This window comes from Drosophila mojavensis, unplaced genomic scaffold (assembly GCF_018153725.1).
Source record: "Drosophila mojavensis isolate 15081-1352.22 unplaced genomic scaffold, ASM1815372v1 contig_136, whole genome shotgun sequence".
Lineage (NCBI taxonomy): Eukaryota > Metazoa > Arthropoda > Insecta > Diptera > Drosophilidae > Drosophila > Drosophila mojavensis.
The window spans coordinates 25153877-25170563 of NW_025318667.1; positions in this window are offsets into that span (position 1 = coordinate 25153877).

The window sequence follows — 16687 nt, forward strand, 5'->3', positions numbered from 1 at the left end:
CACAGGCATACGCCAAGCAAACCAGTTTGCATGCGCGCCGTATAACAGTTTCGCTGCCGGCGTCGCTGCCGCCCAAGCAGCGGCGGTCGAAAAGGACAAACTCAAGGGCAATCCATTGCTCGGGCCGCACAACGGAACAAAGGCCCGTCATCAGGAGTGCGGCGGCGGCACTAGGTGAATATAACATTCAAGCAAATATACCAAAATACGCACACACACAGATCCTAAGCAGACACAAATACATGTGCCTTTATAAATATATGTATTTGCCGCTATTGTGCGTATATTTTGTAAAACTAACTGCTCCGATTACACAATCCCAATCCGACATTACCTCATACGTCATGGTGCTAACCAAATGTCCTTTCTACTAAACTTGAGAATTTGACATTTGTGAGCTGCCCACGCCGTCAAAACGCCCACACACACACATACAGAAGCACGCTACTTACTCACGCTACTTACTCTCTCTCACTTGCTCCCGTTCTCGCTCTCTTTTGCTATGCTTTTTGAGGTTAAACTCGAACTGACATTTAGCATTTAATCTATTTGGAAAAAAGGCAGAATCAATGTCAATTGTCTTATCTTTCGTTGCTGGTGATGTTGTTGTCGTTCGACTCGTCTCGTGCCCAGCAGCCTCTGTTTACTACAATTTTCTACGAATCGAAAAAGAAGAGACAAAAAAACTTTCCACTGCGCACGCACTAGAACCGGAATCAGTTCTAGCCGGTTAGCTTCAGTTCGGTCCTCAGTCGCTGTCCCACCCTCTGTCCCCCTTCCGGTGGCAGCAGACGACATTCATTAGCCGGGCGAGGCAGCCGGAAATGTGTATTGATTGGATCGTTGGGCATCCTTTGTCAAATAGCCCTTCTACCATTAGCTGCCATTGCAATTTTCCAATTCTCACAAGTTCAGCGCATTTGCCCGACTAAGAGAGATGGTGGTAAATGATATGTGTATGCACACACACACACACACACACACACACACACACACATGTGTATATATAAAGGTATGGAATACCTTTGCCTTTGCCATTCCCAGTCCCATTGCCATCCAGAGTCCATTTTGCTTGCTGCTGATAATTGATAAGCAACACGTCCGGGATACTTGAACATATGCCCGTTTGGGCAATCAGGCAGGGCATACACAGAATTATAGATATAATACGTATTGTATATAGATCGCACTCGTCATGTGCCTTAGATATATACACCTATATGTATATGTATTGTGTGTAGGTATGTACTCAGGTAACCACAGCTATTTATATGATATCATCTGATAAAGATCTGGGTTCGGTATTTCGTATACCCACATCGGCTCTACCCTCATTTGAGTGTCGTTTGAAGTGTTGATTATCGCTTAATGAGTCTGTTTTTTATTTGCTTATTTTTGTTTGCTTATAGAAAGAAACATGTATTCACTTGGCTGGCAATGCCAAAGTCAGTTGAAAAGGTCCCTGACCGTCCTTATCAATAGACACCGCAGCGAACTCGCATTTTTTGCACTTTCCCTTTCGTCCAGTGCGCGGTAATTGACTGCGATTGCATCAAAGTGTCTCGAATGCATTTGCTTTTGATTGCCCGACCCCCATTCTCCCTATACGCCTTTCCCCTGGCAGAATCTGAATAAAAATACAAATTACTAGCGAGCACTTTCTTTACATATAAATACATCTGATCTGATTACTTGACGTTACTTAATAGTCTCTCATTTCGAGCTGGCATTGAGTCGTCTCTCGTTGCGTCTCTGTCGACTTTGTCAACTCTCTAATAAGCCTTGGCCTTGTCTATACTCTAGATATTTTCTTCTACTCATTATTTGATCTAGTTAGTTTCAGTCATTCATTCAGTGACTACTTAAGCTTTACTCATGATTTACTCAATATTTAAATCATATTTGCTTCGTTATTCTTTAACCACGCCACCTTTACTTCTTACTCATTGAGTAAGTCAATAAGACACTCGATATATTTATTTGATACTCTTTGGTAAACTAGCTCTTTGTCCTCACTGGTAACTAGACTATAGATATGTATATATACATATATAAATATTTCTAGTTGTCATTCTGCACTGAGCACTCGTCAGTCGCCACTCCACTCGCCCCTAATCGCTCGATTCTTCCAACTCGCTAGTAATTCGCTAGATTTAATAGTTTATCCACATTCGGCATTCATCAGTCGCCAATACTTGTTATTTTGTATACCTCTTTTTCATTCGATGTTCCTTAAATTTCACTCGTCAATCCTCAGAATTTAATCGTCATTCGTTTTTCTTCATTATTCATTCATCGATAAAATAGTCTCGCCATTCGTCAATCTCCCGTCTTCATACATTATTCTTCCCATTCTCATGCTTCATCAGTCTTAAGTCTTAATTCTTAATTCTTTATACTTCATACTTCATACTTCATACTTCATACTTCATACTTCATACTTCATACTTCATACTTCATACTTCATACTTCATACTTCATACTTCATACTTCATACTTCATACTTCATACTTCATACTTCATACTTCATACTTCATACTTCATACTTCATACTTCATACTTCATACTTCATACTTCATACTTCATACTTCATACTTCATACTTCATACTTCATACTTCATACTTCATACTTCATACTTCATACTTCATACTTCATACTTTATACTTTATACTTCATAATTCATAATTCATACTTCATACCTCATACCTCATACCTCATACCTCATACCTCATACCTCATACCTCATACCTCATTCTGCATTCGTTATTCATAAATCTTCCTTCCTTATTTTCCCTTGACTCGTAATGATCTTTGTCTACATCAAATGTTGTTCGGTTACTCACCGAAAGGAGTTACCTCACACATACATACATTCATATGTATGTACCCCAATTCCAAAGGTGCTTTTAAGAGCTGCCTTTGGGACTAAATATTTGTTTGGCCATTAACTTATCGCCCACAACAACAACAACAACAACCACAATAATAACAAAAATAGCGACAACATTGTTGATAGCCCACCTAGCTGACCCGCTGGCCTCTCGTAAATCGTACGTAACACTCGCTCCGAAATTCGCAAGCCACATTGCCCGATCGCATTATATACTATATGACCGCGCTATAAATGTGTTTTATTGTTTATAATCATAAATAAGATTGTGCCACGAGCTGTTTACGTTTATATCTCTCTGTCTCTATAAATGGATGTGTGTAAATGAGATTATGAATTGTTGGGGATTTGGCATACATATGCATATATACATATATATATATATATATATATATACTATGCATACATACATATATAATTACCCACTCGCTACTATGAATGTAATACAGACGACGCTACCTTGACTCGAGCTCAGTCCCAAACTGAGATCGAGCTCGTCTTGACCCTTGTACCCAGCCACCGGCAGATGCCCCTTATCAGCTCTTGGCAGCCCCATCTTGCCCCATCTGCGACAGCCCTGGCCATCGCGCGGCACACTTTGCCTGTGGCCATCGGCCCACCAGTTGCGATCAGTTAAGCCCCGCACATTCATGAACTTTGGCTATGCGAGCAGCGACATATTGCGCAGTTCTCAGTCTCTGTCTCAGTTCTCAGAGCCAGTCTCAGTCTCAGTCTCAGTACGCATACCAATACCAGCCAGTTGCCGGCTCCCGTTGCATTCTCAATGAGACGTAACGCGAAGCCAACAGCAACAGCAACAACAACGACAACAATGCGGGCATACTAATGCATCGCTGCGCCGTAGATGCGATCCAGTACGTAATCATTACGTCGTAATGTAATACACGAATTACTGCAATACACAAATGCATGCACTCGTAAATATCTGGAGGTGGGTCTTGTCGCTCTATAAGAGGCATCTACCATTCCATTAAGTATAAAAGTATAATGTGTATGTGTGTATATATGTATAATTGTCTAAAGCTATGCATTTTTGATTAGTAAAGTCGGCAGATCTTACTATTTGATGCATCTCTCTCTGTCTTTCTCTCTCTCTCTTACGATTATTCTATAGTTGTTCTTTCAGCACGATCTTTATGTCGCGTTCTCTCTCTCTCTCTCTCTCTCTCTCTCTCTCTCTCTGTATCACTCTATCTTTCTCCCTATCTATCTATCTCTCTTTATCTTCATATTTGCTCTCACTCTCTCTTTCTTGCTATTTCTGTGTTTGATTGTCTGTCCCTCTCTCTCTCCCTCTTTCTCCCTCTCTCTCTCCCTTACTCTCCCTCTTCTTCGTTCTCTCTCTCTCTCTCTCTCTCTCTCTCTCTGCGTCTCTCTCTTTGTTACTCTCCCTCTTTCTCTATCTCGATCTCATACTCTATTCGTCTCTCTTTCTGCCTATCCTGCCTCTCTTTCTCTAGCACACATATGTTGTTTGTACATCTCATTTTCTCTCTTTCTATCTTTTCTTTTCTTCTCTTTCTTTGTATTTTACCTTGTTTCTCTGTTTCCCTCTTTATCTGTCTCTCTCTCTCTCTCCCTTACTCTTTCTCTCTCCGTTTGTCTTCTTCTATATTTTTGCCTGTCTTTTTCATTCGTTTAATCTCTATTTTGCTTTCTTCACCTCACTCTCTTTCTCTCTATATATATCCCACTTTCTATAAGAATTTGTCACTTCGAGAACTGTTTTAGTTTCAACTCATTCCCGAAATGAGTTATCAAAATCGAGCAATAAAAGCTGACACAATTGGACTTTGTGACTTTTAGTATGCATTCTGGTTTGGCTTACAAATATTTCTTGGACTTTTACCAATACGAATGGCTTTCATAGATTCTTATTTCACAGCTGAAATTCGATCTCAAGTTTCCCTTGCTCGAATCATATAACAAAATTCTAGCTTCCATTGAAATACTATTAGACGGTATTTCGATTCTTTGGGATAATTTCTATGAATATATTTATATTTTTTTTTTTTTACTCCAGCAATAAAATAAATAAATAAATTGTTCGGCACTGAATCTATATACATACATATGTATGTTAATTATTACATTCACTCAAAAAGGGGAATTTTTCTAAATTATTTCTAACTATTATAAGATACACACATACATATATCAAGATCTTTACTGCATGCTCAACGCTTCGTGACTTTATCTCTAAAGCTGATAACTATACATGTTTATATTATACATCTTTTTCGAAGCAATTCTGTTAATATTTTCGCTAACGTTCTTTATACTTATATATGTATACGAGTAGCTTAAGAGACTTTAGATTTTATAGCTTCGCTGATAATAATGGTATTTACTCCATTAAGTCTATTGATTTACTCTGCTGTCACACCCCTTGTGGGCGTGTTCATATAATTATTGTATATTTAATTGCAGAAAGAGTAACTATTCTAGATTCTGGATTCACTCCGAAAGTCAATTACCATCCATAAATCGAACAAAGCCTTGTCTATTCGACTTTGCTCGGCTAGTATTACTCATAGCTGAAACTAATTATTATTTAGAGGCAATTCACTATGTACTATATAGTATATGTTATATAAATGTATATACAGTAAAGTATTTAGTAATTAGATGATCTGGTTCAGAAATTGTATTTGGACAAACGTCAGTTGCATGCATTCCGACTATATACCTATAGCTTATCAGCCAGACTAATTGCTGGCCCAAACACCTGAACAACTGTTTGAGTAAACCTGAAGGCAGATGAATAGCTGTATCGAACTGTTGTTGTTGCGATATCCCTAGTTAAGAAAACAAATAATCGCATACCGAAACTGAGTTGTATAACACGCTATACGAATATCAGATGGATCGTAAAATTTAGAGGTCTATCTGGAAACTATATAACAATTTCAATCGATTAGCCATGCCCCCGAGAGATTTACATACATATTGAATTGTTGATCAATGGATTTGGAAGCTCTAATCTATAATACTGTGGAAGATAGAATTTCCGCTTGATATTGCTAGGCGCTATAAATTTTTAGTTTGTACCACTAATACTAATACAAAGCTCAAAGTGTATTGGGATCTATACTATGTAAACACTTTATGGTAATACTTAATTTGTCAGATATTTTATGGGCACTTCACCATATAAACTATAGATTTTTATATGATGATGATATGGCCGAGTAAAAATTGCAAATTCCATTTCTCTAGCTGGAATTACGTGCCAAATAATAGAGTTTAAGCTGTAAAGTTGTAGAAGATAACTGTAATAAATAAATAAATCATAATACTTTGTCAGACGGGTGCCCAAATGATGTATATAGTACGTGAAAATTAAAAATCTCCAGAAGCAATTTCTTACAATTAGGCATACAACCAATATGCTCAATTAACTCATGAACGGGTATTAAAATATTGTTAGTTTTAATAAGAGAAAAGTTTGTCTTGACAAATTTAATGCAAATAGATCGTCATGTAGTGGAGCAGGTAAAATTCCACATGTTACTTTTGACAAGAACTTTTAAAGCTCTGTTTGTAACCATGAAGTTATTGAACTTGTTAAATTCCTCTTGTTAATTTTGACAAAAGCTTTCAAAGCTAAATCAACTTTGTCATAAAGTCATGATCATGTTAAATTCCTTACGTTAATTTTGACAGTAACTTTTAAAGCTCTATTTATAGCCAAGATTGTCATAAAGCTATTTAGCTTATTAAATTCCTCTTGTTAATTTTGACAAGAGCTTTCAAAGCTAAACTAAGTTTGTCCTAAAACTATTGAACATGTTCAATTCCGCCTGTCACTTTTGACAATAACTTTTAAAGTTCTTTTTTTAACCAAGTTTGCCATGAAGTCATTGAACATGTTAAGTTCCTCATGTTCATTTTGACATTCCTCATGGTAATTTTGACAAGAGCTTTCTAAACTAAATCAAGTTTTTCATGAAGTTATTTAACATGTAAAGTTCTGGGTGCTATCTTTGGCATTGGATCTTATATCTAAACCAAGTTTATCATAAAACTATTGAACATGTTCAATTCCGCCTGTTACTTTTGACAATAACTTTTAAAGTTCTTTTTTTAACCAAGTTTGTCATGAAGTCATTGAACATGTTAAGTTCCGGATGTTATCATCGATATGGAATCTTAAATCGAATTCCTCATGTTCATTTTGACATTCCTCATGGTAATTTTGACAAGAGCTTTCTAAACTAAATCAAGTTTTTTATGAAGTTATTTAACATGTAAAGTTCTGGGTGCTATCTTTGGCATTGGATCTTATATCTAAACCAAGTTTATCATAAAACTATTGAACATGTTCAATTCCGCCTGTTACTTTTGACAATAACTTTTAAAGCTCTTTTTGTAAACAAGTTTGTCATGAAGTCATTGAACATGTTCTTCATGTTAATTTTCACAAGAGCTTTCAAAGCTAAATACAGTATATAGTTGGATATGCAACGAATAGCGCTGTAACGCAATTAGCTGCAGTCGATATCATTGCAGTTGTTCTTTGATCCAGTTCAAATGAGCGCGCAGTGCATAGTTGCTAAATGACAAAGCCAAAGCGATTTCGCTGAATGAATGGGCGATTGTTTATAAACAATGATTATGCATAAACAACAAGCTCGACTGCGAGCTGACTGCGAGCGGACGTCGCAACGGGCATATTAGCTGCTTGAATGACCTACAATTGAAATGCATTGCTAAAGGCGCATTTCCGCACATTTGCTCAATGCGAATTGAGTCTATGAACAAATATGCCTAGGTAATATATATATATATATACATATATTATATACATATGAACGTCTTGAATGTAATGAGCATATATGTATATACATATATAATTGTTTATATTGCTTATATGAGAAATGCAGAAACGTGATCTATTTCATGTGAGTCTCAGCGACGCTTTTCGTGGTTATCAGGCGAATGTATTTGTTGTTCCAATTATTGCTATGGCTCGTCATTGTCATTGTTTATTGTTATTATACATATAGGTTGTTGTTTACGTTCTTTCATCTATCGGCTCCCATGTCGATAGGTGTATAATTGCAAAGAGAGAGGGAGAGGGAGAGAGAGAGAGATACAGAGAGTTAGACAGATCTAGACGATTTGCGGTTTAAGCTATTGGTTCTTCCATCAGCCGGATCTAGATTACAATGCCAATGGATATTGTTATTAGATGGCCGACAATCGTAGCAAATCAGTCATATATACAGCTCGCCATATATGCACACATACATATATATAACTAAATTTGTAAAACCTCTATTATTTGCCTGTCCGATTCGGGCTCTTCGCAGGCAGCTCAAATTGCTTCAAGTGCTTCGTTGATATAATAAAATTGTATCCCATGCATTTCTCTAGCCACATCTTTCAAAAACAATTAATTCAATGAATATGTTTACACATACATACATATGTATATATACATATAGATGATATATATTCACATTTGTGTCTACATAGATTGTAGTATGTAGTTCAAGGCGGTTCCCTCCGGGAACTCTCGGGCTGGCGTCGCTCAATTGTTTTGTATTGGTGGCCAACCAATTGGCCGCTTAAGTGTTTAGCGAGCGTCCGTTCCGCCGCCCAATCAGCGGCTGGGCATGGCCCTGATCTTGTAAGATCTGGAAACAACCGTATTCTCGCTGACTTTATCGGTTATCGATTAGCATTGTTCGTGCTTTGGCCTTTCTCAGTGACAAATACTTTGCATCGCTTTTGCTTCCGCTCTTCCTGTCTCCCCCCTAAATCAATCAATTTGAGAATTTGTGTTGATTTCAAGTGATCAGCAATCGATTTCATCGAAAAACAACATTTACATTGTATTGGTACATTAATTGTTGCATATAATAATATGTAAGTAAATTTTCTTATTTCTTAAATATTTTGTATATCCTGATCCTATTTCAATTTTTCATTCTCCCTATTTTCTTTTTCTGTTTATTTGTTCTCTATCTAACTTTTTTTGTCTTTTCTTCATTTTTTGCTATCCTTGAATTGCCTGTCGTAATTTTATACCTTCTGTACTTCCTTCTCTCTTTTGACTCCCTCTCTGTATCGCTCTCTTTTTAGTTTTTTCTTTCTCTATCAATATTGTTGCCTTTTTGCAACTATTCTTTTTTGCCTCTCTATTTCTCTGTTTTACTGCTCTTGTCTTGTTCTCGCTCTCTTTGTCTTCTGTTCCCTTTCCATCTCCATCTTTATTTCTCTCTCTCACTCTTACTCTCTCTGTCTCTTTCACTCTCTCTCCATATACGTATATACCGCTCTCCTCTTTCTCTGTATATATCTCTATCTTTATCTATCTATTTCTCTCTCTTTCTCTCTCTCCATCTCTCTCTCTCTCTCTCTCTCTCTCTCTCTGTTTCTTTTTCTATATCTATCTCTTCCTCGTCTGCTGTCTCATTCCCACACCCTTTCCTCCGTCTTTATGCCCCAAGCATTATCTATAATCAGCTTACCTTGCCCAACACCTGCCCTTTGGACTCGCTGAGTTTTCACTTTCCCGTGCTAATTGCTAAATATAATTAAAATCAGTTAGTGCTCATGTAATTTGCAATAAAACACAGAAAAGATTAAAAAATATTCGTTGGAAAAAAAAAACGAAAACAAAATAAAATAAAACAACAAAAACAATCATCCGTAAACATTTGTGCAATATTTTTTAATTATAAAATATTGCAATGAGCAAACAATGACAGCGCCGGCAGCGACGCTGACGCCAGCAGCGCACCGCAGCGCAACAGAAGAAACAGTGAGAGTGAGCAAGAGAGAGAGAGATAGAGATAGAGATAGAGAGAGACGGGCGAAGTCGGAGACGATGCCAGCGCCTTTCAATTAAACATTAAAAACAGCTCACAATCTAATTTGACAATAAAAATGTTTCCATAATAAACCAAAAAATAAAACAAAACACATAACGGAAAAAAAGTACACTAAAATAATTTGCAGTTGTGTGTAATAAAATAATAACGGCAATCATTCAAAGAAAAAAAGCACAACAACAACAACAACAACAATGAGGAAATTGCGTCGCGACTTAATATTTGGTTGTTGTTGCTGAAAATGCATACACTACCAAAGAGTATATGCATTCTGTGGCAAATGATGTAACGCCTAGGCAAAGGCGAGAGATATTAACAAATATAACAATTAATTCAAGTAACTGATATAGCATATTGATTCAGCACATAAATATATGTACGTATATATATTAAATGTTCAATGCAATTACTTTTAATTACTTTCCAACGAAGAGTATCCAAAGCAAAACTGAGAGTATTCAAAGTGCGGCTTGTCGTCCAGTCAATTTTCTTCTTTGCTTTGTTTTGCTTCTCTCTTTTTTTTTTGTTTTTTTGGCAAGCTAGTATTGCGACCCAGTAGCCAATTTGAAGCATCATAATTACCTTTTTATTTAGCGAACTTTATCTTTTTGCGAATTATCTATCTACATGACTGCTGTCTATCTGTAATTAGGCTCCCTCGTTATTATTGCTGTTGTTGCTTGGTTTGTTTTTATTTTTAGCTCGTCATGCACCGATTATAACCGTTTTAGCGGTTTTCTTCTGCTAGATCTCTCTTCAAACTCATTATCTCGCTAGTATCTAGCATATTTGCATTTCACTCTGAGGAAGAATACAAAAGTTGCAAAATTTGTATGCACTATCCAAGTATATATGTATATGTTTCATTTGTGAGATGAATATGACTTGAAACCTATAGAAATCGCCATGATTGCCTTTGCGTGCTGCAGCTGACCTTACGGCTCCTCTTCCTGAAAGTATGCAGTAGATTGCTTTGTTCTTATAAAATGAATCCTATATAAAATGAAGAATATTATAGCTATGATAGATCAAGGAAAAATCTGAGCAAAGCTGGGTATTATGTCCATAAGAATTTACATTTGGTGCAAATGCAATTAGATACCTTATATTACTGTCGATGTTATCAATTGTTGTTGCGCGCTATTAGTTAGGGCTCACGAATATTAATAAATTATTAGTTAGTGTTTATGGATATTATTAGTGATATATACCAGTTAAGAGTAAACGCAAATAGAGCTAATATAATATTTTCAATTATTAATGATTGAGCTAGAAATCTGTTTGATTTTATTACTTTGCAATGTACAAGAAACAAGTTAACATTCAGCCGAATTCATCATGCAAATTGTCTACTGGGCACTCACACTTGCTTCGTCCTCTGCTACCGCCCTCTTTCCCACTCATGCACTTTGCTACATTTTAGTTTGACTGCAACAGGTGAAAAAAAGGCTTAAAAATCATTTTTGTCGTGCTAAATACAAGTTTTATGTGTGCATATTTGTAAACATTGAATTGTGCACACATGCATATACACACATGTATGTACATACATGCATACATATGTATGTTTGTATGTATTTACAAACATGTTCGAATAATAGTTTCCAATTACTCTCTCGGCTAACTGTTTACTAATTTATCAACTCAAATCTCAATTTGCGTTGTCTGCATCCGTCGAATGGTTGACAGCAACAACAATAACAACAACAATAAAAACAACAACTCTCTTTTCGTCTCTCCCTCGCTCTTTGCCATATGATTAAATGCAATGTTTTCAATATTGTTGGCACTCACATGATTCGCTTACGTTTACGTTTTCACACTTTCAAGAACTGCACTTGGCATTTGCATAACCAGCACGAAAAGGAAGATAAACAGAGAGCACAAGAATGAGAGAGAATGAGCGCAAGAAGAGATCAGCGCAGCTGCCAACGCTAACGTCTAACAGAGTTGCCAACTAATCCAAACAGCATGCGTTAGCAATCGTCAAAAATTTCGTCAAATTCTATTCGCATGTGTCAAATGCGATAAAAAAAATATGTGTAAATTTATGCAATTCATGCGATTTGGGCAATAAACATATTTGATGGAATTTGCAGATATTTCTATATGTGAGTATCCAATAGAACGTGGGGCAGGGTATTTGCAAAGTGGGCATCGTACTAGACGGCCAGGCGTTACTGCAAGTGGGCGTGCCTGTCGCTTTGTCTGCCCTTCACAATATCTCAGCCGCTTGCTCTTCGCTCTGCCCGCTCCGCACTAACCGTTAGCTTAATTGCGTATTTTGTTTTCATTCTATGCTCGATAATGAAAAATAAAAAAACAAGAATGAAAACTACAATATTATTGCTCTTTAAATTTAGACATTTATTTTTACACTGTTTGTTTTCTCTTTTCCCTCATTTTATTGCCGCACAAAAACAACAAGTAAAGTGCGAAACCACACAGAAAACAAATTTGCTAAATCGGCGCTAAATTAACTCAAGATCGCGACATAACGAAATAACAAAATGTCAAAGTATTTGCTGATAAATAGTTTCTGCGGCCTGTCTATTGGCTGTTGCTGGCTGCCCACTGACGCAGACGATCGGGCAAGGATTATATAGATGTCTATATCTACATAAATACATACATTATAAAAGCATATGCGTATACATACATATGCGTATGTATGCATACATAGCCCATAAACATTTTATGCTCGTGTCGAGATTTGTAGGGATTTTTTAGGCACACATGTACAATGTCGTCTTCTTTCGTATCTTAAATGCCCTATGCTCATAAAAATGGTTTAAAAAAGAAAACAAGGAAATGCAAAGTGTGAATTAAAAAGTCTTAAATCAGTTCTGCATTGTATATTGCGTGTTTTTCGAATGCAAATTATTTACTGAATATATATACTTACATACATACGTACATAGCTAGGGCGATACTTTTTACAGGGTATGCGCTAGTCGAAGGTTGACATCAGGCATTAAGCATTTGAAATTCCGTAGCCCAGAGGCATTATCAATATCTCATTAGCAGTAGCATCATCAAGTAAACGCTTTTGTCTAGTATTTTGTCCGTCAATCTGTGCACAGTTTGCAAATAATTAGTCACATATTTGCTTATATGGCATCCACATAAGTTTAGACCTAATCTATTTATACAAATATATAAATATGAATATATATACATAAATGTACATATATGAACCAAAAAATTAAATTAGTAAATGGAAAAACCCCAAGAATCGCGTCAAAAGTCTCGCACAAAAGTAAAGCTACTTGAACTTCCACAATCGACATTTCCACTGAAAAAATCTCGAACTCAGTATCCAGAATTAAAATTAAAAACGAAACACTATGTACAGCAACTTCCACAAAACTAAAATTCACAATCGACTTCACAATCCCCACAATATGCCATATCCTTCCACAATCTGCAGTTAGAGTTCACATAATTGTAATCCACGAAGCCACATCCTTAATCCTTAATCAAGTGTCGCATCCAGAATCCACAAGTCGCAATCCACATTCTACATTGCGAAACAGCGCGCAGTCGCACTCACAATCCACATTCATAGTCAAATTACGATTTGCATTTGAATTTTTTATTGCGCTCCCACTGAAATGATTCGCCAGCCTTTTAAACGTGATCTGTGCAATGCATTCTATATATAAGTCTGTACGTGTGGTCTCTATGTACATACATACATATATTTATACCAGTGCAGTCCAGAGCCGTAGATAGGTGATCGTGGATTGTGGATCGGGTATCGGGGATCGGAGATCGGGGACTGGTGACTGGGTCAGGGAATTTACATGTGGCTGGCAATTTTAATAAAAACAACTTTCGCGGAACTTGCGAAAGTTCCCAGCTTGCGGTCGCAAAAGTATCGATACGACTGCAATAAATCTAGCTAAGATTTCGAATAGAGATACAAATGCTAATAGTATAACGAAGTTTAAATGCTAATAATACACATGCATATACATATACATATGTACAAAAACTGATTAAATTCGATTTCTGATATTGAAACCATATGATTACCTCCTATATATGTATATGTACGTATGTGTATGTATGCATGAAAATGCATATAATTCTTTGTGACAAACTTACAACGCCCACTGTACATATAGATACATACATGTACAAATATAACAAATATTTATGAACAACAAATCAAACAACAGTAAATCAATCTATTTGATCAGTGTCTGGCAATAAATGTTCCGGCCTCTACACAAGAGTGGGCGGTGAGGGGTGCGGCGCTGCGGAGCAGGAGGCTGCGACCGGAATTTGTTTGAGCACTCAAACTTCCCGCCCGCTGGAACAATTCGCCACAAAGGCAACTCGCGCTCGATCGATTGTCTGCGACGCGTCGATCGGATCGATCGGGTGCAATTCAAATGCGTCAATCGAAACGAAACGTAACGAATTGAAATCATTTTTAATTGGGCCAGTCGAGTTCGGCTTGTGACTAAGGCGACAGTCATTGCAATTGTTGGTGTTTAATTTCCTATATGTAGGCTGCATTAATAGCCATAACAACAGTTGCTATTCTCGTCAATGTTTCATCAATTAGTATCGATGCGGCGGCTTCGCCCAGAGAGCCGGCGTTCAACAACTGGCAGACGTAACAAAACAAGTAAGAAGGCTCCAGTCGAGACTGCTCGACTAGGAGATACCCTGAACCCTCTAAGCTGATATTCTAATCATTCTGCACTTCTTTTATGCACATGCATCCACACGCATGCATAAGCCCGTGCTCTGCTAACTGCGCAGTAAGCAGCGACTGCGCTTGGGCTGCGCTGCAGTGTGGGCAATATTATGAGAATTTCTTTGTTGAATAATTTCTTTTGTAGACATACGATCTTAATGAAACTTTTAGAACGTAATCATATGGTGAATATGTGTGTACATTCCAAAGCACAAGTCTCTAGTACTTGAAATGCGTTTTTTACAAATTGGGAGGAAAGGGGGCGTGGTATCCAAAATCTGTAAATGACAAAATCTTTGTATCGATTAACTTTATATACAACGCAAATTTGAAGACTCCAGGTCTAAAAATGTTCAAATTAGGCTGAAAAAACAATGCCGATTTTTCGATTATTCGCGATAAAAAAGTTATCGGATGAATTATCGAAAAAATAAAGCAAACTCGTACTGCGTATGGTACACACGAGTATGCATGCCAAATTTCAGCTCTCTAGCTCTTATAACTTCTGAGATCGACGCACTCATACGGACGGACGGACGGACGGACGGACGGACGGACGGACAGACGGACAGGGCTATATCAACTCAGCTCGTCGCGCTGATCAAGAATATATATACTTTATGGGGTCTGCCACGCCTCCTTCTGCCCGTTACATACTTTTTCACAAAACCATTATACCCTGATTTCCCATTTTCAATGGGTTCAGGGTATAAAAATAAGAACAAAAGCAAAAATAAAATTGATACAATTGCGTCATGTGATCTTCCAGCGATGGCACGTGACAATTTCGCTTTCTCTCTCTCTCTCTCTCTCTCTTCCCTCTCCCACCAGTCTTTCCTTGACAGCTAGGCAAAGAGCTAACTCTCCTGTTGAGTTCAAGCTCTTGCACTTGCATGTGTGTGTGTGTTAGTGGCTCTCCTTTTATACCCTGTTGCAACTTGCAAGACGTGCCTGCGAGAAAGAGACAAATGGTTTCGTTTTCGCTTGTTTCTCAGCTTGTTTTTTAAATCATTTTTATTATTGTTTTTAGTTTCGAAATCATTTTGTCATATCTGTTTCACTTGTTCTTTGCCTGCTAAATTCTGTTCAGCTGTTAAAATATTACTCTTACACTGTGGCTGTGTATGTGTATATATGTATACATATATATATATGTGTGTGTGTGTGTTTATGTGAGTTTCTCTCTGTTTGTGTGTAGCTTAACAATAAAATTTCTTCAACTTGGGTCATTGTCGCACTCATCTTGCGCCGCACTTGTATCGATCCTGTATCCATTAATCGATTAGTTAGTCATTCATTATCATTATCAGGGCTAACTTCAATTTTGTAACATTTTCATGAAAAATATAAACACGATTTTTGCTTAATTTTCGTTTTTTCTCTCAACAGTGAGTTGTGTTTTTGTAGTTTTGCTTTTCTTGGCTAAATTTATTAAAAATACATGGCAAAAAAAAGTTGATTATATTCTTTGATTTTTTGTTTTTCTTCTCTTATTCATTTCTTTTTCATTTGTAATTATTTTTAACATGCAATGCGTCGCCTGCGCGCAGTTGCCAAAATACGCCTTAAAATACCAACAAACATGTGGAGAAAAATTGCAACAAATATAAAAAAAAGAAAAAATACCACTGAAAAGATTGCAGAAAAAAGAAACCAAAATAAAATTTACGCTTGCAGCTAGCAGAAAAATGATCAATTGTGTTTATATTTTATTTATGTGGGTGTATGCGTGTGTGTGTGGTTTTTTTTTTCTTTCTCATTTTTTCGTAAATGTATATAAGGTTGTCTCGTATATATTTAGGACTCTTTAAGGTACCTTTTTCTCATCGTTTATAACATTTAAAACTACATAATAATAAAGCACTAAACTAGACATATGTATATATATATATATATATATATATATATATATATATATATATATATATATATATATGCATATATATATATAACTCTCAGCTGCATATACACATATATATAAATTTATATACACATATATATGTAGCAACAGTTTGCTTATATATTGAAACAATATAAAAAGAATTGTTTAGCTGCTTATAAGATAGTCAAAAAAAAAAATAATAATAATAATAATAACGAACTAAAGAAAGACAAAAAATACATCGAAATAGTGGCTAAATAAGCTGTATGTTTTATCATATAACGCTTCACAATATATATATTTACTAGTTATAAACATTTACAATTACAAAACACATTCC